The sequence below is a fragment of the Balaenoptera physalus genome (assembly GCF_965194825.1).
Source record: "Balaenoptera physalus genome assembly, contig: HAP1_SCAFFOLD_1725, whole genome shotgun sequence".
NCBI lineage: Eukaryota > Metazoa > Chordata > Mammalia > Artiodactyla > Balaenopteridae > Balaenoptera > Balaenoptera physalus.
In genome coordinates, this window is record NW_028125078.1 from 111152 (window position 1) to 134216 (window position 23065).

General features: G+C 39.1%; 1 long non-coding RNA gene across 4 annotated transcripts in view; it reads left to right on the forward strand.

Annotated features, from left to right (window-relative positions):
* The window catches only part of LOC309654027, a 35497-nt gene extending 15387 nt beyond the window's left edge, over positions 1-20110 (forward strand). For 2 of the 4 annotated variants that reach the window (XR_014259749.1, XR_014259750.1), the window contains 3 exons: positions 13901-13990; positions 18661-18757; positions 19860-20110. This is a non-coding gene — a long non-coding RNA (uncharacterized lncRNA). Of the gene's footprint in view, positions 1-13900; positions 13991-14585; positions 14668-18381; positions 18507-18660; positions 18758-19859 lie in introns of all 4 variants that reach the window. The other 2 variants (XR_014259747.1, XR_014259748.1) reach the window with 2 other exon arrangements.
* Positions 20111-23065: the final 2955 nt, after the last annotated feature.

The following is a 23065-nucleotide window of genomic DNA, read 5'->3' on the forward strand; positions in this document are numbered from 1 at the left end:
CAGGGTGTTGCATGCTCGTTTTTTTTTTTTTAAATTTCAGATTTTAATGATCAATTTTAGTTATCTATGCAAAGTGATTCATGCAGATCATAAAATTCTTAGAGGAAAAGGAACCCTGGGACAGAAGACATGGGTCCACTGAGGGCGGTAGTCATGGTTTGCAAATAAAAATTGTGACTGCAGCCAGAAGAAGGAACAGTGGGTGCTGAGAAAGGAAATGACAGATAACCATTCCTAGAGGGTTTATTTGGCTTTTTAGAAATAAGTAAACGAAAAGTTCCCTCTAGTTTGCTGCTTTGAGTCTTCCCTTTGAACACATCATCTAGGCAGAGTTGACATAGATGGTTCTTTTAATTTAAAATCTCTGTAGTCTTCAAACAAGGAGGCCCCATGCAGGCAGTCTCATAGATGGTTGTACAGGAATTACCCATCTGTCTTCAAGAAAGGGAGTTTCTGATTTCCTTCTAAGAAAAGGATTTGCAGGATGTGGTGGGAATGAGGTGAGTGAGGCCTTCAACTTCCATGCAGTTGCAGACATCTTGGAGGCAACTTGAACTCTTTGGATCATACTTTAATCCCTGATACCTAAGGATGGCGATCCTAATTTCAGCATCTGGGTGGTATTCATGAAAGACTTCTGGTTGAATAAGTTAGGAAGGATGCTCATATGAATAAACCTTATTATATGCCCCAGTTTCTGGGCAGCCTGCAGTACCGAGTTCTGACCTGGGATGAGGATGCCTTGTGTGGAGCTAGTGCCACTGCAGCTCTTAAGTCTCATCCAAGATGGTTATTTTCCATGTGCTTCTGAGTAGCTGTTTCTTTGGCTTTCTAATAGCATGGATACTCAGCGTAATCACAGACTCCTAGATATGGAAGTATCTGAATGATAATGTAGTCTAATCTCGAAAGAAATGAGATGAAAGAGGCCAAGTGACTTGCTTCAAGGTATCTGGTAGAAAAACTGGTGTTAGAACCTTGGTTCCGTGTTCTCAGTCCAGTGCTGTCTTGCAGTGCACTGCATTTCTCAGAGAAAATGAGACTAAATGCGGTGTTTTTCTGTGTCCTCCTTTGCTCCTGGTACTTAACAGACCTGGAATCTACTCATGTATGTGTCAGGTTTTAGATCAGCAATAGGCTCACTGATTATGGAAATAATTGGGGAGATGCGGTATGTGTGAAAGTTTCAGGTAAGCGAGGCAAGGGGTTGTTGTGGTGGATTGGGAGATGTTTGCCAGTTCAAATCACATTTGTGCAGTGCGTGATGGGACTTGGGGCTCTTCTTTCTGTAGCTTATTAACAGATAAGCTGTTTTGCTGCTGGAGCTGCTGAATCTACAATAGCATGAATCAGCAAGAAGGAGGTGTGATTAGTCACGTGGACTTAGGCCTTTCCCATTGCCAAGGCTTGATATATTCACATCTTCCACTTTTTTTTTTCCTTCCGGTTTTACTGAGATATAATTGACATACAGCACTGTAAAAGTTTAAGGTATATAGCGTAGTGCTTTGACTTACATACATCATGAAATGATTATCACAGTAAGTTTAGTGACCATTCATCATCTCATATAGGTACAAAATTAAAGTAGAAAAAAAAGTGTTTTTTTCTTCTGTTTTTTCCTCTTTGTAGAGGCTCATCACATGGAATGATAGCATGTTTAGTCTTCTGTGTTACACTTGGTTTAGTCCACGTAATTACATGTAATGTAAAATTACATACAGTGCAAATCAGTCAAGAGGCTATCTTTCCTTCCTCCATCTCTGAGACATGGGTGACCACAGGAGGCCACTCTGTTGACATTTCTTGCTCTTGTCGTGGCCCTGTTGCCAATCAGTCTAAAAAAATATTCTTCTGTGAATTTCTTGTGAAGTTATTTACATGAAAAGTTTTCTAAACGTGTGTAATTCAAACTTGATTCTTTGTTTAATGCCAGTGTAATTTTTATTGACTAGAAAAACAATTATATGAATTCTAGATTTTCCCGGGAAATCTATAACATGCAGATCTGAAGTTCATATGGGACCTCTGTCTCCTTGTGAGCCCTAGGTAAGGTACAGTGAGGATGGATAAAGGAAGGAGTGAGTGATGCTTCATTGAGGAAGGTGAGCAAGGTGGCCAGATAGGTTTGTTTCATGACAAAGAGTGTGATTTAAGCACTTACATTCTTTTGAAAACATCTCTTTTCACCATCTCCCTATCCTGATATCACAGGAAGAAGGAAAAAACCAAACAAACCTGTTGCCTCATTTCCTAAAGCAGTGATTCTCAAACTTTAATGAACATGCAAATCACCTTGCCTTTTAGAAGACTGCCGACTCTGATTTAATAGTGGTGGGGCAGTGGTTCTCAAAGTGTGTTCCTCAGAGCAGCAGCTCTGGTTCCGCCAGCCGTGTTAGAACTATAAATTCATGGACCTCGCCTGACCTGCTGAATTAAAATCTCAGAGGATCGGCCTCAGAAACTGCTTTTACACATTCATCAGGTGATTCTTGTGTACCTTGAACATTTGAGAATCACTGCCATTGAAGCTATTCTCTTGGGATTTTCCCAGGCCCCTGGTATTTGCTACTCTGTGATTGGGCCTTGGTATTATTCCCTTGCTATTTAGCAATTGAAACTTTTGGGCAGAGATGTTACTTGAGGCTCCTGACTGGATGTTGGTGTCCAGCAAGTTAACTGGCTCTATTAAAGTATGTTTCTTAGTCCTTCACCACTCTCTCTGTTATAACCCTGATACTTTGTAAAGCAAAGATGCCATTTCATGGAATCATGAACATCAGTACCATGGCTAGACACCATACATAACATGGCGATTGGGTAATACCTTAAAAGGTAGACTGAAAAAGAAACCGACGAAATAAAACACCCCAGAAGAAAAGGCTCTTGTAGATTTTCAGGGGTTTTACATCTTAATATCAACTGAGTCCCAATTCACAGATAGCTTCAATCATATTAATAGCCAGTGGGCGTTGTTACCTAGGTTCTATGCCTGCTTGGTTCAGATGAGTGCAAACATGCTTAGCAGTGCCTTTACCAGTGTTGCCATTACTGGTGAAGGAAGAATATTTTATAATAGGGATTGGATTCTCTCAGAAGTCAGTTTTCTTAAGGTATTTGCAAAGGATGAATGTTACCTCCTACAGTGTTTCAAGAGCTCTAACTTTAATTTTCTGCAAGTTTTATTGATTTCTTCCAAAGGCTATAGCTGGAGAAATACGCACTGTATGTTTGTCAGATTGGTTACAGGGTCTCCAATATAGGTGGGCTGAGGCTGTGTTTGTGCTTTTCCTCTGGGAGGTTTTTCATCTTAGAGAAAGGATCCATGTGTTTTGTGAATCTCTATAAAGCAATGAGAGGAGTTCAAAATTTATTAGAGTATTCGACAAGTGCTCCAAAGAGGGATATTTGGGCACAAGGTCTAGATGCTAATGTATTATGTTCTTTGAAAACAGCTTAAATGTAAGTACATATAAGAACCCTAGTTAAGATTTAAGGGTAATGCTGTAAGATCTCTCATAAAGGATTCACAAAAAGTGCTGCAAGTTTGTAACCTTTCCAGAAGCAATACAGTGTATGTTCACCCCTCATTTGCAACTTGAAGAAATTTATCCAGTTTATGCGGAAAATTGAAAAGAAGCAGATGCTTATTCCTAAGCTAGAGTTTTGAAGGCCAACAATTAAAATAAACATGTCTCTGCCAAAACTTGAACTAAATTAAAAAATTTAGCATATAAATTAAAGCTTACTTAAAACTAAATTTATCAAGGAAATACATTTGTTTTGCATTACTGGTTTCAATGATTGTGAAAAGGCTTCATTTTTATGGAACACTGAAGATTTTTCAAAGTTTCCAACAATTTATTAGACAATTGCACCACTGAAAATGAGTTACGAGTGTCTGGCTTAAATGTATAAACTATTAGCACATCGTTGATGAGCTTAGAGAGAGACGTTAAAGCAGCCATTATCCTCCTGCAGGTTCATGTTCCTATTCCCAGGGGACTGTAAGAAACTGGTTTGTAGCCTGAAAACAGATAAAGCTATGGGCTGAGGATATACGTAGCATCTCTTCTCTCCTATTCGTTTGTTCTTTCTCTTGGGAATCTGAATTTTGGGACATTGCTGATGAATTGCTGTCAGGCATGGGTACTCTTAGTTTATTGCCATAGAAGAAGAGAGAGGTTACTTCCTTGTTTGCAGTACCTGTCTGCTCTAGTCCTGTCTGTACAGTGTTTCCAAATTAATATTTCCTAAACACCTACCTCATAACTTTTTTTCATTTACTAAATATTTATTTAGTTCTTGTTTTCCCAGCTTTCTTGAGGTATAATTGACAAATAAAATTGTATATATTTAAAGTGTACAAACTGATTTGATACACCTAGACATTGGGAAATACTTGTCCTGATGAAGTTAATTAACATTTTCATCACCTCACATAGTTCCCCTCTACCCCCATACCCTTGTTTTGTTTTTTTTTTTGTTTTGTTTTTTGGTGGTGAGAATGCTTAAAGTCTATTTCAGCAAATTTCAAGTATACAAGACAGTATTATTAACTACTGTAACCATGTTGTACATTGGATCCTCAGAACTTACTCATATTCTTCTTAAAAGTGAAAGTTTGTACGTTTGACCAACGTTTTCCTCATCTCCCAGACCCTGGCATGGACCCTTCTATTCTGTTTCTATTAGTTCAATTTTTTTCTTTTTTTTTTAAGATTGCACATGTAACTGATACCATGTAGCATTTGTCTTTCTCAGTCTGACTTTTTCCATTTAACATAATGCCCTCCGAGTTCATTCATGTTGTCACAAATGACAGGATTTCCTTCTTTTTTATAGCTAAATAATATTCCATTGAATATATATACCACATATTCTTTCTTCGTTCATTGATGGACACAGGTTTCCTTATCTTGGCTATTGTCATAATACTGCAGCGAACATGGGAATGCAGATATCTCTTTGGGATACTGATTTCACTTCCTTTGGATATGTATCCAGAAGTGGGATTGCCGGATCATTCGGTAGTTCTATGTTTAACTTTTTGAGTAACCGCCATACTGTTTTCCATAGTGACTGCACCAATTCACATTCTCACCCACAGTGTACAAGGGTTCCCTTTATTCATATCCTCACCAAGATTTGTTATCTCTTGTCTTTTTTCATAATAAACATTATAATAGGTAGTGAGGTCATATCTCATTGTGGTTTTGATTTGCATTTCCCTGATGATTAGTGATGTTGAGCACCTTTTCATATATCCGTTGGTCATTTGTATGTCTTCTTTGGGGAACTGTCTATTCAGGTCCTCTGCCCACTGTTTAATTGGATTTTTTTTTTTTAATTTTGCTATTGAGGCATATGAGTTCTTTGCATGCTTTGGATATTAATCCCTCATCTGATAGGTAGTTTGCAAATGTTTTCTCACATTCTATAGGTTGCCTTTTCCTTTTGTTGGTTGCTTCCTTTGCTGTGCAGAAACTTTTTAGTTTGATGTAGTTCTACTTGTTTATTTTTGCTTTTATTGCTTGTGCTTTTGGTGTCAAATCCAGAAAGATATGGCGAAGACCTATGTCAAATAGCTTACCACCTATGTTTTCTTCTAGAAGTTTTATGGTTTCAGGTCTTACATTTAAGTCCTTAATCCATTTCAAGTTAAGTTTTGTCTATGGTATTCTTTCGCATGTGGGTATCAATTTTCCTAACACCAGTTATTGAATAGACTATCCTTTCCCCATTTTGTGTTTTGGCCACCATGGTCAAAGGTTAGTTGACTGCATATGCATCCCACATAACTATTTTCCTGAAAACTTTCATTTACTCCTGTTTGCTGTGCCAGGATTCATGGCCCTCAGTTTACTGTTCTATTTTCATTGATCCCTAATCATCACTCCGTCTGCTTCAGTCAGTCCAGTGATTTTCCTTCTTCCACCACATCTCAGGTTCATGCAAAGTAGCTTCTTGGGCAGAGTTGCCTTTTCTTTCTAAACAGGTCCAGTCAGATCATCACATATGACTGCTTGTACATATAGAGGAAGGCAGAATATCAGGAGAAAACTATTTTAGGATTCTATGTTATAAACATTTTGACTAAAAAACTTTTAAATTTAACGAGTTCATGCTTCTTAAAAAGAAAATGCTGAACACAATTTAATCCTTTCCAGGTAAATTAGAGTGACATTATACACAGTAAAAATAAGTTGCATTGTAGTGATTTCTACTAGACAGGTAAGGTATTAAGGACTAGTTGTCTGATCCTACATTGAATAATACGTCTTGCAGCTGATATTTGTTTTTATAATGAATGCACACGTGTGTTGGTTTAAATTGCTGACTTGAGATTAATGTTCTCAGAAATTATTTCTACATGACCAGGAAGTGGTACATTTGAAGCCTCTCCTGTACCATCTTGAGATTAAAAAAAAAAAATAAGAACTTTCTTTTATTTCCATTACTTAAGTTTATTTAAACTTGTGTTTAAAAAACAAAATATCTTCTCAAATCCCCAGTCATATTTCCATGCAGCTTGGTTCTAAGAGTCCTGGAAACAAAGAACAGTATCAGTCCAGGACCTTTGCAGGAAATGTCCTCAAGGTCACTAGTGCATCTTAGGATGTTAGCCCAAGGGCCAACTGGGATATCAGGCCACATTGAAGAGATACTTTAATTTGTAAGATTTGTTGTGACCGTCAGACAACATATGTCTTTTGACTCCATTAAGGAATGTGTGAAGGCACAGCACTACTAATGCTACATTAGCTATCTGTCTTTAACTTTCAAAAATAATTTGAAAGCATTTTTAATGCCATTTTTCAGACGGCGAAAAGAAGTGCAAAGAAGTTAACTTGGCCAAATATAAGTGAAGGAGACGTGATTTTAGCTCGAGAACAAATGCTTTGTCTCATTACTGTACTGCTTCACTATAACAATCAAGATGTGGAGATTTCTAAAATTTTCACCATGAATGTTAAGAAAACACTAGATTGCATGATGTGTTACAGAAACACCCACTAAAATCCACTGAAGTAAGAAGTTGTGAATTCTCTCTGTACTTTGATAAATTCCCCTTGGGAGCACACCGGTTTGGAATCAAGAACGCTTGGTTCTAGTCCTAACATCTCCATTCTGTGGGTCTCAGTTTTTAATATTAAAACTCTCCAAGGTCCCTTCTTAGTGCAGTGATACATGCCTATGGAATTGGGGCTTTTTGCCTGCTTTATGAAGTATTTTAGAGCCAGCTGGCCTGGCACTTTACACTGGAGGAAAAAGTAGCCATTAAGGTCTTAAATTTGTCCCGTGTAGTAAAGACTGAAGGTGAAGATGAGAAGTTTTGTTTTCTTAGGTTTTGTTGAAGCAGGCTGCTACTGACTGCTGCCCTGGGATGCTTGGGATTTGTCATAGGGCCGGAGGCTGTGCCTGCTGGTCTGGCAGTGGGCCATCCTGGCGAAGCACAGCACAGGGGCTGGTGTGCGCTGCCACGTGAAGTATTAGATAACTGCCCAGAAGAGCTGCCATACATGCAGAGGAGGGGGTATTCAGGGCTGCCCATGGTAGTCATAAAATGATAGATATGAATCTAATCTTAGAAAAGCGAGTTGAACTCCCTCACTTTTAGTTGGGGCTCAAGGAAGTGAGGAAAGTTGTGCAAGTTTGTACCTTTAGTGTGAAAGTTGAGGATGGAATTCGGGTCTCCTGACTACTTATCTAACTCACCACTTACACTCATTTATGCTAAATACCATGCCTCCTTTTGCTCCCACAGGAATATGGTCACTTGGTGAATTTATGTTCATTTATTTCATGTACAACCTGAAATGCCTCTTCTTGCTTATCAAATCAACATAAAGCACTTGAAAATTGGATTCAAGCTTAGACAACAGACACAGTGACGTATTAAGATCATTTTATGCCGTATCATGATGATTTTTAGGGAGTTAATTAATTTCCGCTCAAGGAAGCATAAACAGCAACTACATGCAGGTAAAAGACAACAGACAAAAAGGTAGCAGTAAATGGTTGCCCTTTGGGTTCCACAGGGCTTGTGTTAGATAAGGTCTTACTTTGCACAGTTATGATGCGGTAAAGAAGTATACTCCCCACTAGTAAATATTTCAGAGATGCTAAATTGGGAAACTGGCAAATTGCAGGTATGAATGGATGAGTACAATGTGCTCAATGAATAAGGAATCAAAAGGAATCAGAAGGAATCGAAAGAATGTAGGCACCTTAAATGTATTCAGGTACAAAGAAATCACCACAAACGAGACCATGATGGAGGAGAGGTACTGGCTTGTCAATAGATTTGGGTTTGCAGTTTGGAAACCACTCTGTAAACTCCACAAAAACTAATAATTGTGCTAATAACCTTGGTGTTGATAATCATAATCTGGGTATTCAGATTTACTGGCATGACATTATGCAAATCAGTTAACCTTTCTGAAAATCGAATTCCTCATCTGTGAAGGAGTTGGATTAGAATATATTTCCTGGCTTAAATAACCACTGTTGGACAAAGAATCTTGTAATTAGTATCTGCAGCTCTTCAGGAGGAAAAAAAATAACGATAATTGATAACTTCAATGAGTAACTTTATTTCTTTGAGTTATGGGATAGTCATGCTTTTTTCAGTCGTCATAGATACTCCCCATCGCTTAAGATTATAAATATATGAGGCTTGAACACACAAAGGAAACTTAGAGATAGTCCACCCCTACTCGAAATTTTATTCTTAAGGGTGGAGAGGCCTTGAATTACAAAGTGACTTGTCTAACTGGTTAATGGTGAAGCCCAAAGGACTAACAAGGCTTCACAGTTCTCCACACACAGGGCCCTTTTCTCCTATAGGAAAAGGGGTAAATAGGTTTTCTTTCTCATGCCAATTCAGGTTGATTAGTAAGGCCTGGCTGTTGAGAAAGACTGTGGAACTGAGAGCCAGGTACTATAGAAAAGACTAATGTTATTGCTTAGGACTGTTTGCTATATAAACAGAACAGGGAAGTCACCTATATGTTTGCCACCTCCTCTCAAAGCTATGGTTTACACATGTTCCTTGAGGTTAAACTTTGAATATTTCTTCTGCCTTGCTTTTTAACAACCATCACTCACAATATTAATTAATGTTGTCTAAGGTATTTCACTCTAAGAGACGGCCTATGTCTCAGTGGACCAAACTTGGATTTGGTCATTAGGAAATACGTCATTCTCAGTGCTTGGATCCTCATTGGGTTTTCTTGAGCTGTTTTTCATTTCTGACGCTGCTAAATGTTTTAGACTTCTCCATTAGCATCATGTGGCCTGTCTGACTAGGATTTCAAGCTGCCAGGGCAGGACCACAGCTCTGAGTACAGGCTGGCTGTAGTTTTGTCCCTGATTATAAGACCATGGAATACAGTAGGAGAGGAGCGGCAGATACCTTGTCCTTTGTGGTTCCGACAACTTAAGTGCAATTCTTGGCAGCCTAGTTTTAGACTCTGATATGGGCCTTTTCTCGTATGATGTTGCAGGAAGCTTTCTCCTGCTGCTGACATGTTCTGGCTCCTTGGTTTACTCAGAGGAGTGGTGAAGGAGACATACCTCAAGCCAGGAGCCGCTATGTTGGCCCTTATGCTCTACTTTGTATAACTTTGCAGGATTTTGGAAGAAAATGAGAATATACTCTGGAACTGGAGATACATATACCCACACGTAGATTCATATATATATATATTTTCACTTCTTCAGGTCTTTGTCCTCATTCCTATCATCTGGAATTGTTTTGAAAGAAAAACGCATATTACCCTCATAAGGAACTAGAGTTTAACTTCGGAAACTTATAACACATTTCTAAAAGACACAAAGTGTTCTCTCTTTTTAGAACTGTTCAAGTGCAAGTCAGATTTGAGTTCAAATGGAATGAAATGCCTGTTTATTTCTGGAAGCAAGTTTAGTTCTTTTCTAGTCCAGATTCTTTGTTTTACAGATGAAAAAATGGAAATCCAGGGTCTAGGAGGGTTAAGTGATATGCTCGGTGGTACATTTCAGAAGAAACAGAATAGGAAAAAGAATCCAGAACTTGCCAATTTTTGGTCTCACGCATTTTATCTCACACCGCACTACTGCCTCTGGGTTTAGAATTACAACAGTTTGGTTTCCTTTTTAACTGATGACTTAGGTTTTTGTTAAGGTTTGATTTACAGTTTAGTAAAAATTTAATACTTATGTTCATTTTGGGTTTTAGCAAGTCAATACTATTCTAGAGTTTTATTTTTATTTTCTTTAAGCCTGTAATGGGCATTGAGGTCTCCCTGTGGTCTCTGGACTTCTCTCTCGGCTTTGAAGATTCTGCTGTTCCCTGCTCCATCTCAACTTATGCATATTCTCAACCACAGGGGAGTCTGGAACATGCCAGACATTATGGTGAGGCTGTTACAATGCTCACCCCGGTCTAAAACCTAAGCCACAGGAGACACAGACTTCTGGTTCCGCAGAAAGCAGGTGTTACAGGTAAGGAAGGGAGCATAATGTACAACAGCCAGATTTGAAACAGCTCTGCTCAGATTTCATATTCCCACACTCCCTCTAATTTACAGGCTTCTGTTCACAGGTAGTTTGAAAACCTATCTGTACCAAATTTAAATATTCAGTGACTTGCCTATAACTAATCATACTTGAAATTAAAAAAGCATGTGTGAACAAGCAATAGCACTAACTAGTACTCACAGGGGAATATTCCAGCTATATTACAATGAGACTTTTGGCAGTAAAAGCACTCAAGTACTGTTCCTTAAAATGTAAGGATTAGGTGTTCTTGAGGTAGAAAAGAAAAATCTATTCTTTGCAGATGGAGGGGACGATGAAATGCATTTACTAGCAGAGTCACTTTTATGGAAATTTGGATCTGTACTGTGAAATTTTAGTGTTTAAACAAGATCAGAGGCCTTGTAGGATGATTTTTTAACATGCTGGATTAGAAACACCAGACAGAATTGATTCCCAGTAAAATGGAAAACGTCCTGAATTAAAAAGGGGCCTCAAAAAAAAAAAAAAAAAGGAGCCTCACGTGGTAACACTTAATTTTCTAACATGAGTGCTCCAAACTCTTAATAACTATTTTAAAACACTTGATAATTTCATGTAAGATAAATTTTACGTAAGAATAAAAATGGACAGCGTATATGAATTTGGTGAGACTGAGCATACAATGTGGATTTGCCTTGGAAAACTTGGGCAGTTTTTGAGATGATTGAAGTTGAGCGTCTGTTGCAAGATATCTAAGTGAACTCTCCCAAAGCATTTCCTGGAAGCATTTGCCCAACAAGTAATCTTCAAACAAACGAACAAACATACATACCCACCATTCCTCTATTCCGTGTAATATAATCCATGGACCAACAAGAATAAGCTTATTTTCTACTTGTACAGTTTTTGGGTGGTGCTGCTTTTCCTAACCTTCTCACCATCTGTCAAGACATAACTTTCATTACTCTCCAGCATCACTTTTAACAGCATCATCTTTCTTTTCGTCCTTTCTCCTTCCCTCCCTCCCTCCTCCTCTCCCCCTTTGCTTTTCTTCCCTGCCTCCTTTTTCTTTCTTTAAAAGGAATCTCTTTTGACCTGTGTTTTCCTCAAGGGTTCAATTGTTTTTATATTTCTCTCCCTCATAATACAGTCTTTGGGGATTGAAAAATACGACATAAATAGAATCTTCTGTGATTTCTCAGCAGAAAGGAAGGTATGGTTTGTATTACTTTCTCTCATAGGATTCTTTATGGGGTAAATATTTCCAGATGCCCCAAATCTCTTTGTTACGTTTACTATAAGAACCAACAACTCTTCCTTTTTCTCTACGGTGACATGATTGTGTCCTGGGATGGCTCCCACTCATATCGCTATGAAAACAGAAGTTTCATAAACCAGAGATGAGTTACTTCAACTCAGTTTAGTTCAATAAACAGTTATTGAACATTTACTGTGTCCAGGATACCATTGGCCATGGTGAATGATACATGATCCCTCCTATCAAGAAATTTGCAATCTAGTATGGGAGAAACTATGCAAATAAATGTCCAACCATAAGATGACTGCTATGGTATAGTAACAAGCAAAGATTTAGGAACTCAGTAGGTAAGCAAAATAAGTAGAATAGTAAAGATGAGGCTCTTTTGTTTGTCAGTATTTTACTTTAGCTCTGTATAGTTTTGAGATATGAAATGGTGTCATTTTACTTTACAGTTCTTGTTACTTTATAATCATTACCACGACTTTGTAGTCATAGCTCATGGGTAAGTTGCTTCACTTATGTGAATGTTATGGAGAGGTACTATGCTTCCGGTAGAGTCTTCTTCAGAAAGAGATTTATTGATTTGAGTTTATAACACTGAATTATGGTGTGGTAATACGTTTTACTTCAACTCGAAGGTAGCTACTTTATCGATCCCGTGGGTAAACCCTTACTCTAGATCCGGGCGGTGAGCCCTCTCAGGATCAGCTGTCACACAGCAAGAGATAAGACTTCCTGGATCAGTTTTCTGAAGTGACAGGTTTATTCCCTGGTCAGGACAGAAGATACTCTTTTTGACGAACAGGCTAGACTTCTCTGTGTGCGTATTTGTTCCATGTGTTTCGGGGTGAGGATGGGGTTGAGGAGTCTACTCTGTTTTTATGGGGCATGAATCTGGCTTAAAAATGACAGAGCCCTTTAACAGGGAAATGGCAGCTGGAAGACACGAGCAACTAAGTAGATCTGGGACATGAGAAACTGTGCCTCCCTGGAGCTATCCAGGGTACTGAACCACTTCTCCTTATGTTGCCTTCTAACCCCGTGAAACAAACATTCAGACATTTAAAAATATCTAGCTTTTTTTTTTTTTTTTCTGACTAGAGAAATTCTTTAACCTGTATATTTCTGATAATTGTTCTTGCTCTAGTCTTGGCCAGTTGTAGTGTAGCAGTTCACCTCTTGTGTCTTTTATTCACTAAACAAATATTTAGGTATAACCTTCTCTGCGTTGGGCACTTTTCTCATGGTTAAATTACTCAGATTGAATATGATTATTTTTGCCTTTTTGTGAAATTTGGGTTAAAGAAACAAACTTTATGGGATGCCTGAAGGATCTCAGGTTTTCAAGTGTCCTTTGAAGAACCTGGTTTCTGGTCCAAAGGTTGTGTTTGTTTACGTTTGTTTACAGTACTTAGAATAGCCCTTGGCATAAAATAGGCAGCACAGAAATTTTATTCCGCTGATGATCAGATTTATTTTGTGGAATTTTTTTAAAAATAAATTTATTTTATGTATTTATTTTTGGCTGCGTTGGGTCTTTGTTGCTGTGCGCGGGCTTTCTCTAGTTGTGGCGAGCGGGGGCTACTCTTCCTTGTGATGCACGGACTTCTCACTGCGGTGGCTTCTCTTGTTGTGGAGCACGGGCTCTAGGCGCATGGGCTTCAGTAGTTGTGGCACCTGGGCTCGGTAGTTGTGGCTCGTGGGCTCTAGAACGCAGGCTCAGTAGTTGTGGTGCACGACCTTAGTTGCTCCACAGCATGTGGGATCTTCCTGGACCAGGGCTCGAACCCGTGTCCCCTGCATTGGCAGGTGGATTCTTAACCACTGCACCACCAGGGAAGTCCCATTTGTGGAATATTTTTCTATACCATGTTACAAGGAACATATTTCTTTTCAACCTAAAGGTAAAATTCTTTGAAGAAAAATTTTGCTCTAAGTGCTCTAGATGCAACATGCACATAATCCTGATGAATGTAGACTAAGCATTTTGGGACACTGTCATATACATTAGGACCAAAGTACAGGCTGACCGGAAAGAAAGGGACCAGAAACTTCCAGCTCAGACTTTTCTATTTATGTATTTTCTCAACCATCTTTTCATTCTATTTTATTCATACTAGTCTATTCTGTATTCAGGTAAACAACCACCACCTGTTCACCCCCTCTCCTCCAAAAGAGGAAAAAATGAGTTTTTCCTTTGATGACAGCAACACATGACCCAGGAAGGTGGAGTATATTCTAAACTGTCCTTTTGTAATTCCTTGTTCTAAGCATCTGGCAAGACAAATTGGTCTTGACTTCCCTGGAAATGTTGGTTTCTTTCAATGAGTATAAGGGGTACAGAATCAACAGTGTTCCTAGTGTTCTCAAGACCAGTTATTGTATGGGTCAGTAAGGCTAAACCCTTCACCCCCAACCTGGTGTTAATTTAATGTTATTCTCAGTAAATATCTGAGACAGGCTGAATTTGAGCAGAATATAACGTATCTGGCTGAAATTGAATCAGGTTCAGTGTTCTAACATAGCGATTTGCCACTACCCACATCTATTTCGGTGGTATGCCTTTTTTTTTTTTTTTTTTTTTTTTTACAACATGTACATTTAGAAACTTGGTAAGGTCCAAACTGTATCATAATTGACTTGAAAATGTCAGTTTCTTGGGATTGCCAAACTCAAACACTTTTCTTGGTATCTCAGTGAGAAATCAAATTTGAGGTTGAAGAGTATTGACCAGTAAGCTTCTTTTCTAGAGATTGTTACTCTACCTTTGGTCATGGACCAAGTTTAATTATTCCTATTGCTTTTATTTCCCATTCCTTAGGGAAGTGATAGGCACTTGTTTAGTCACCGGAAGTTGTGAGAATTTGTGGACCTCAGCAAAGACCCAAGAGACCTATGCAACAGTATTGTTTTCCTACTTATTACCCAGACCCAGTTTGTTTTAAAATCTGTTTACTGATTCCACCTGAGTTGCATGACTTAGTTGTAATATAATCTCTTGATTTCTTGAATTATCTCCAGACTGGACTTCATGATTGATTTCTTTTTCGCCTTTGACTTATTCAGATGGAAATAGGTCAAACAAACAGAAAAACTTGACTATTATTCAAAGGCTGAAGGATTCCTTCATTACTTCCCTCCATTTCCTTGGGAATCAATACCATTGGCTGTTTTCTTTTAGTTAGCATAGCTTTGCTTGCTTAATATAATTAATATAGTAATTTAAGAGTTATATATATGTGATCTGACTTAACCTTCCAATTCTATGGTGTAATATTACTACTGTCATTTTATGTGTGAGAAAGGTAATGTTCAGGGGGAGTTAAGGAATTTCTAATGACCATAAAATTAGGAGTCAGGACTGAAGATTCAGACCCAGCTGTCTCCGACATTAGTCACTGCTTTTAATCACTCTTCCGCTTGCTTTAATATTTCTTTACTGCCCACATAAAGTGCCATGTCAGAATCTAGAAATGGTTATTAACTGAGGAAATAGGAAATATTTTGATGTTTTTAGGGAAATTCAAAACATTGTAGAATAAAAAGCTGGACATGATTTTATTGGCAGTTTTCTCGCGATGGCTTAAAAGAAATGAAGTTGTTCCTGAAGGTACCTAGTTCACTGTCGTGAAATATATTTGCTTTGCCTCATGCTGTATTTTGTAACATTTGGTCCTGGTAGGGTTTATTTGTGCGTGTAGTTTAATATAAAGATCTCAATTTTAACAAGTACTGGGAACTATTCGGAGAAAAAGCCAAAACAGATGTGTTTTTTACTCAGTAGTTTTTGTTTAGGTCTGAACCTTTGATAGGAATTTGTTCCACAAATGTGGTTATTACAGAAGATGAAGAAAGCCAAGCTGAACACAAAGTTAGATGACTTGTCTATTTAATTTTAGCTGATACTTGCCGAATGTCTTGAGAAAATATTTTTTCAACTTGTTTCAGAATTAGAATAGACTCTGTTGACATTTTATGCAAGCATATATCTGTTACTCCTTTTTAGAAATTCGAAGTAAGTTCTTCTTATAAAAATAATACACAGTCAATAATACACGACCATTTTCTATGAGGAAATTTTCAAATGAAAAAACATTAATCTCTAAACATCCGTAACACCAACCAGTTAATATGTTAGTATGTTTCATTTGGTTTTTGACACGCGCAAATGCACACAAAACTTAACATATAATTATATAATTTTATATGTAATTTTGTGTTCCAGTTTTCTACTTAATTAATAGCATTGTCTTATTTTGCATTTCTGTGACTTCCAGGGAGATATAATCTACTTTATTGGCCAGTTCTATCTAATTTGGGGTTCTCTGCTTGTGTGTATGGTGTATGTGTGTGTATAATTTAATATATATATGTGGGTGTGTATATATACACATATGTATAATTAGTTTTCTTGTTTTAGAAAAAGATGCATTGTATTCCTTTTAATACATCACAACTTACCCATTTTATTGGGAAGACTTTGCACATATTAAAATCTGCTATATTAGGACTAATCAAGAAGAGGTCAGTGTGACTAAGATGCTTTTTAAATGTTTTTTTGTATTGTATATAGCAACTGGAGCTGCTTTCCCAACAGAAATTTGAAGTAATGCCGAACCTGTGCTAATGAATAGATATAATTAATTGGAAAACTTCATCTGTTTTCCTCCAGTGTCTTAAAGACTTTAAAATAATCCCTCAGTAATTTAATCATATCTCCTAGTTTTCTCCTTTAATTTACCTAGCAATATTTTTTCTTTATTTTAAGATCATCTTCAGCCTAATCCAGATAGCCCTATTAAATTATCGTATCAAAAACCAGCGATAATTTTCTATACCTTTTATTTTCATAGGGAAATATTTTGAGATCCACCAGTGTGATTAAAAAATAGAGCAGGTGGAAGTGGGGCAAGGGTGGGAATTGACATCTGATGCAAGAGCCAAGGAGGAAACCATTGTTTTTACTCTGGTCAGGTGATATCATGCCAGCCTTACATTTCTAAAATTTGAGTATCTTTGGAATTATATTCAACTGCAGCAGTTGAAGTTGTAAATGCTTTAATGTTTTCAAGGCATGTCTTTTAGTGACTAAACTGTTCTAGTGCATTTATTTCAGTAAGGTTGAGGGGATTTCTATTGGATGATCTTCTCCAAATGAGATAAATATTCTAATGGTAACTGTCCTCCTGGAACACATATCTCTTGTTATTAAAAGTTTTCTAAGAGTACTGATGAATTTAAATGACTCACAGTAGCACAAATAGGCATTTTAGTTAACCTGATTTTTAGCAACAACTTTTTTTTTCACTGTGAAACTTCTTATTCCAAGATGTTGGGGAAAAAGGGGAAAAACTACAAAGAAAAACATAAAATTTAAATGAACTGCCACTACTTAGATAAATCAGGGTCAACATTTTTTTTTTTAAACATCTTTATTGAAGTATAATTGCTTTACAATGGTGTGTTAGTTTCTGCTTTATAACAAAGTGAATCAGTTATACATATACATATGTTCCCATATCTCTTCCCTCTTGTATCTCCCTCCCTCCCACCCTCCCTATCCCCCGCCTCTAGGTGTTCACAAAGCACCGAGCTGATCTCCCTGTGCTATGCGGCTGCTTCCCATTAGCTATCTGTTTTACATTTGGTAGTGTATATATGTCCATGCCACTCTCTCACCCTGTCACATCTTACCCTTCCCTCTCCCCATAGCCTCAAGTCCATTCTCTAGTAGGTCTGTGTCTTTATTCCCGTCTTGCCACTAGGTTCTTCATGACCTTTTTTTTCCCCTTAGATTCCATATATATGTGTTAGCATACTGTATTTGTTTTTCTCTTTCTGACTTACTTCACTCTGTATGACAGACTCTAACTCCATCCACCTCACTACAAATACCTCCATTTCATTTCTTTTTATGGCTGAGTAATATTCCATTGTATATATATGCCACATCTTCTTTATCCATTCATCCGATGATGGACACTTAGGTTGCTTCCATGTCCTGCCTATTGTAAATAGAGCTGCAATGAACATTTTGGTACATGACTCTTTTTGAATTATGGTTTTCTCAGGGTATATGTCCAGTAGTGGGATTGCTGGGTCGTATGGTAGTTCTATTTTTAGTTTTTTAAGGAACCTCCATACTGTTCTCCATAGTGGCTGTATTAATTTACATTCCCACCAACAGTGCAAGAGGGTTCCCTTTTCTCCACATCCTCTCCAGCATTTATTGTTTCTAGATATTTTCATGATGGCCATTCTGACTGGTGTGAGGTGATATCTCATTGTAGTTTTGATTTGCATTTCTCTAATGATTAATGATGTTGAGCATTCTTTCATGTGTCTGTTGGCAATCTGTATATCTTCTTTGGAGAAATGTCTGTTTAGGTCTTCTGCCCATCTTTGGATTGGGTTGTTTGTTTTTTTGTTATTAAGCTGCATGAGCTGCTTGTAAATCTTGGAGATTAATCCTTTGTCAGTTGCTTCATTTGCAAATATTTTCTCCCATTCTGAGGGTTGTCTTTTGGTCTTGTTTATGGTTTCCTTTGCTGTGCAAAAGCTTTTAAGTTTCATTAGGTCCCATTTGTTTATTTGTGTTTTTATTTCCATTTCTCTAGGAGGTGGGTCAAAAAGGATCTTGCTGTGATTTATGTCATAGAGTGTTCTGCCTATGTTTTCCTCTAAGAGTTTGAAGGCATGGGAGAGACTTAAGTTACCCACAAGAAGATCCAAAGAATCATAGGTCTGAGAGTTTTTTAAGTGGGTATACTTGAGGATGTTTATAAGCTGAAAGAAAGTAGCCAGCAGAGGAAGGGTGTGAAGATCTAGGAGAGGAAATGATTGTTCATTTGTTTTCAAAAAGCTGAATACTTATCGTGTGCCTGGCCTTTTTCTAGGATCTGGGGTTCACACCATCTGTTATCTCTTCTGCAAGGACAGTTCAACTCATCCCCTGGTGAAGAGAAGTCAGATTATTCTTTGCATCCAATGCAGGTGTAGGAACTGTTCTGTACCTCTGAAGGGACTTTACTTAACCAGAGTAATAAGTTAGAAATCAAAAGAAATTAGAGCTGAAAGGACCTTAAAGGCCACTGTACTTAATTTTGCCTAATATTTTACATTGAATGTAAGAAAAGTTTATTGCAGAGCCCGTTCTCTTCAGAGTTCCTTCAGTGAACTTTATGTCTTCAATCCAGTGGGTCTAGCTCGTAGATTTTGGCCTCCTCCTCAATTTGCTTCTTCATCCATATTACATTTTGCCCGGACTATGGCAGAAGCTCCCGGGTGGTTTCGCGGCCCCTGGGCTCAGTTCCTCTAAGTTCATCTGCCTACTCGGGTTGAGTGATCTTCTAACATAGAAAGATACGCTTAAAATAATGCTGCTAATGGCTTGCCCACACAGAGTTAGTGCATACTAGCCGCCCAGCGTGTGCTCTGCACAGAGGCGTGTAGTCTGAACTGTGCTCGGCCAAGCCTCCTGGGGCTCTTTGGCCCTGAGGAAGGGGAGCTTTTGGGGATCACTCCCTTTATCTAATTGGTCCTTCAGCAGCGGGGCACCTTTTTCTAATCAGCGGAGGCACCCTTACTTAGCCAGTGGTAACCCCAGGCCTCATCACCTGTGGGATACAAGCCACGCTGTCTCCCAGGCTTGCTTCCGCCAACATGTCTATTTTCCTTTCTGTCTGTTCTCACACTTGGACCCCTGGCCTTTAGTCATCCCCACCTGCAGTATTTACAGTGCCCAGCAGGTGTCAGGCTTGAGTGTCTTTGCACAGGTGCTCCCTGTGCAGTTAATGCACCTCCTACTCCACCTCTGCATAGCCTCAGCTTTTTAGATTCTGCTTCAGGGTTATCATGAAGCTGTCACTTAGATATAACATTTTGCCTCCAAGGAACCTCTGTGCATAAAGGTTATGCTTCTTTATCTCATGTGATTCCAATTTTCACGTCCCTCCTTAATGCAGGCTTTAAGGGCAGGAGTCGTTTCTTATCCTTAGCACAGAGCAGATGCTTTTTTTTTTTTCCTTTAAGGTGCTTTTTAATGATGATAAAATGTACGGTTTAAATCACTCATTTTACAATAATTTTGCTTTAGGTTGTGACAGAAATAAAGTTTACAGAAGTCGTGTTCCTGCGATAAGAAATAAAGATGTGACCTTCCAGTTGTGTAAAGCTCTTAAATGCTGTGTAAGTGCGTCGGGTGCGCTAAGGAACCTGGAGCTAAATGGGCTAGTTCTGAGAGAGAGAGAGACTTAACTATGTTAACAAGGTAAGCCTTCGTTGTATCCTGCCAACATTTGATAGTTGCTTTTGGGGCAAGCTAAACCAATAAAAGTTTAAACTTTTTCTCTCCATTAAAGGGATTGAATAAATTGGCCACTTTATCAGCACCTCATGCCTGTCACATTAATGGCTGAACTAGAAAATCAGAAGGATCAGCACAGGTTTTATTTTCTTAATCCTTACCTCAGGGTGGAGAAAGGTCAATCCCGAACTGAACCCCAAGTTTAGACCAGGAAGCCCTCGGGTTCCTTATGGTATCTCAGAAATATGGGAAAGTAGAATGGAACGATAAAGTGTAGGGCAGATTAGCCTCATTTTCCTGTGAAGCTTGAGGAGAGGGAGGGAGGAGGTGGATGACCATGGGCAGTTGGGCAGGTTGTGCACTGTACAACACCATAAATGTAGAATGTTTGCATATATTATTACGACAGCCTTCTGACAGATGGAAATGGTGTCTTGAGGAAGTACCTTTTTCTGTTTCTCTTAGAGAAGTGCTTCTCAGTGGGGGTGATTTTGTCCCCTCGGGGATATTTGGCAATATCTGGAGACACTTTTGGTTGTCACAAGTAGCTGATGTGTTACTGGCATCTAGTAGGTAAGGACAGGGATGCTGCTAAACATCCTACAGCGCACATGGCAGTCACACACAACAAAGAAACAAAGTCACACATTGCCTAGCTCAAAATGTCACGAGAGCCGGGGCTGAGAAACCCGGGTCTAGAGGATGAAGGTGAACCTCCCTGTCTCTGGTATCTTTTCCCTGCTTGTTCTGGAGAAATGAGTGCTGGAGAGGGAGTGAACCATTTCTGACTCTACATCCAGTATGCTCCAGCAGCCTGTAGTACATCATGTACTCATAGGGCCAGTGTGCCTGGAGGAACCCAAGGCTACCTGATGGCAGAGCTGTGGATCAGGGTGACAGCCAACATGGGAAAAGCCTTCCTGCCTCCAGGCCCTCGGTTCACCAGGCCCAGGTGTCTCTTCCTTCCATCCATGGGCCTCTGAGATGAACCAGCTTTCCTTGTCCCTCCTAAGCTTCCCAGGTTGTGAGTCGTTGCCTCTCAAGAGTGGGGCACAGTATCCTCAGGTTTGCTTTCCACGCTGCCTCCTGAACCAGTTTTGGAAGGTTTGGGGATGATCAGTTGGGGGATAACAGGTAGAAAATTGAGACAAAACAGTGAACTCTGAGACTGGTGACTGGGTTCAAATTCCAGCTTTTCCACATGTCAGATGTATGGCCTTAGGCAATTCACTGAACATCTCTGTGCCTCAGTTTTCTTGTCTGTAAGATGGGGGTGAGAACAATAGTGCCCACTTCATAGGGCCATGGTGAGGATCGAGTTAGTATTTGGCATGTATTTGGCATGTAGCAAACAACGTGTAAGCGGTAGGTGTTCCAGGCCTCATTCCACGTTAATTTTTGGTATCTGTATGAGTTTGCTAGGGCTGTCATAACAAAACACCACAGTCTGGGTAGCTTAAACCACAGAAATTTATTTCTCACCGTTCTGGAGGCTGGAAGTCCAAGGTCAAGTTGTCAGCAGGGTTGGTTTCCTCTGAGACTCCTGAGGGAAGAGCCTGCTCCAGCCTCTCTCCTTGGCTTGCAGAGCGCCGCCTTCTCCCTGTGTCCTCACAGGGCTTTCACCCTCTGGGCAGGCCTGGTGTCTCTCTGTGTGTCTAATCTGCATTCCTTATAAGGACACCAGTCAGATTGGACTGGGATCCACCCTAATGGCCTCATTTTAACTTAATTACTCTTTAAAGGCCTGATCTCCCAATACAGTCACATGCTGAGGTACTGGGGTTTAGGGCTTCATCCTGTGAATTCCGTGGTGGACACAACTCAGCCCATGACACCTGACAAGGACCTGGTAACAACACCAACATGGTTCTAACCATGTTTAACTGTGATACCAGATGCAAAAAAAAGCCAGGACAGACCTTGAGGCCATTACTCTAAGTGAAATTAGAAAAGACAAATACTGTATGATCTCACGTATACAAATCGAAGAAAACTGAGCTCATAGAAACAGAGAACAGTTTAGTGGTTGCCAGAGGTGGGAGTAGGGGGGATGGGAAAGGTGGTCAAAAGGTACAAACTTGCAGTTATAAGAGAAACAACTCCTGGGGATGTAATGTACAGCGTGATGACTATAGTTAAAAATACTGTTTTCTTTTTTTTTTAAACATCTTTATTGGAGTATAATTGCTTTACCAATGGTGTGTTAGTTTCTGCTGTATAACAAAGTGAATCAGCTATACATATACCTATATCCCCATATCTCCTCCCTCTTGCATCTCCCTCCCACCCTCCCTATCCCACCCCTCTAGGTGGACACAAAGCACCGAACAATACTGTTTTTTAATTTGAAAGTTGCTAAGAGTATAGATCTTAAAAGTTCTCATCACAAGAAAAAAATTGTAACTATGTGAGGCGGTAAATGTTAACTAAACTTATTGTGGAAATTATTTTGCAGTTTATACACATATCAAATTACTATGTTGTACACCTGAAATTAATATAAAATTATATGACAATTATATCTCAGTAAAATGGGGGGAAAAAAGGAATCCAATATCTCAGGTATAAAGCCTCCCTCCTCCTTCCCTCTCACATTCCCGGGAAGACCTCAGGCCCGGGCCTTACACCTGCCTTGAGTATATTCCTATTAACGGTGTCAGTAAATGGTAGGTGCTTCCCTTCCACACCTTCCTTTGCTCGTCATTGGAGAATATGCTAGAGCGACACTATAAGAGTGATCACATATCTCCGATTTTTGTGGACAATCATGGTTTCAAAAATTCTGTCCTCTTGTCCACCTAAGAACACTGGTATTTTTCATACTACAGGTTCCAAAATGTGGTTCAGAAATCATGGTCACGGTGCCTGCCATGCCAGGATGGCAACTTGGAGGGCTGGGGAGGGCGTGGCAGGTGGCAGGTGGGGAAAGCCGGCAGCCAGAAGGAGGAGAGGACAAAGAAAAAGACCCAGGAAATTTGTATCTCTAGAACAAATTC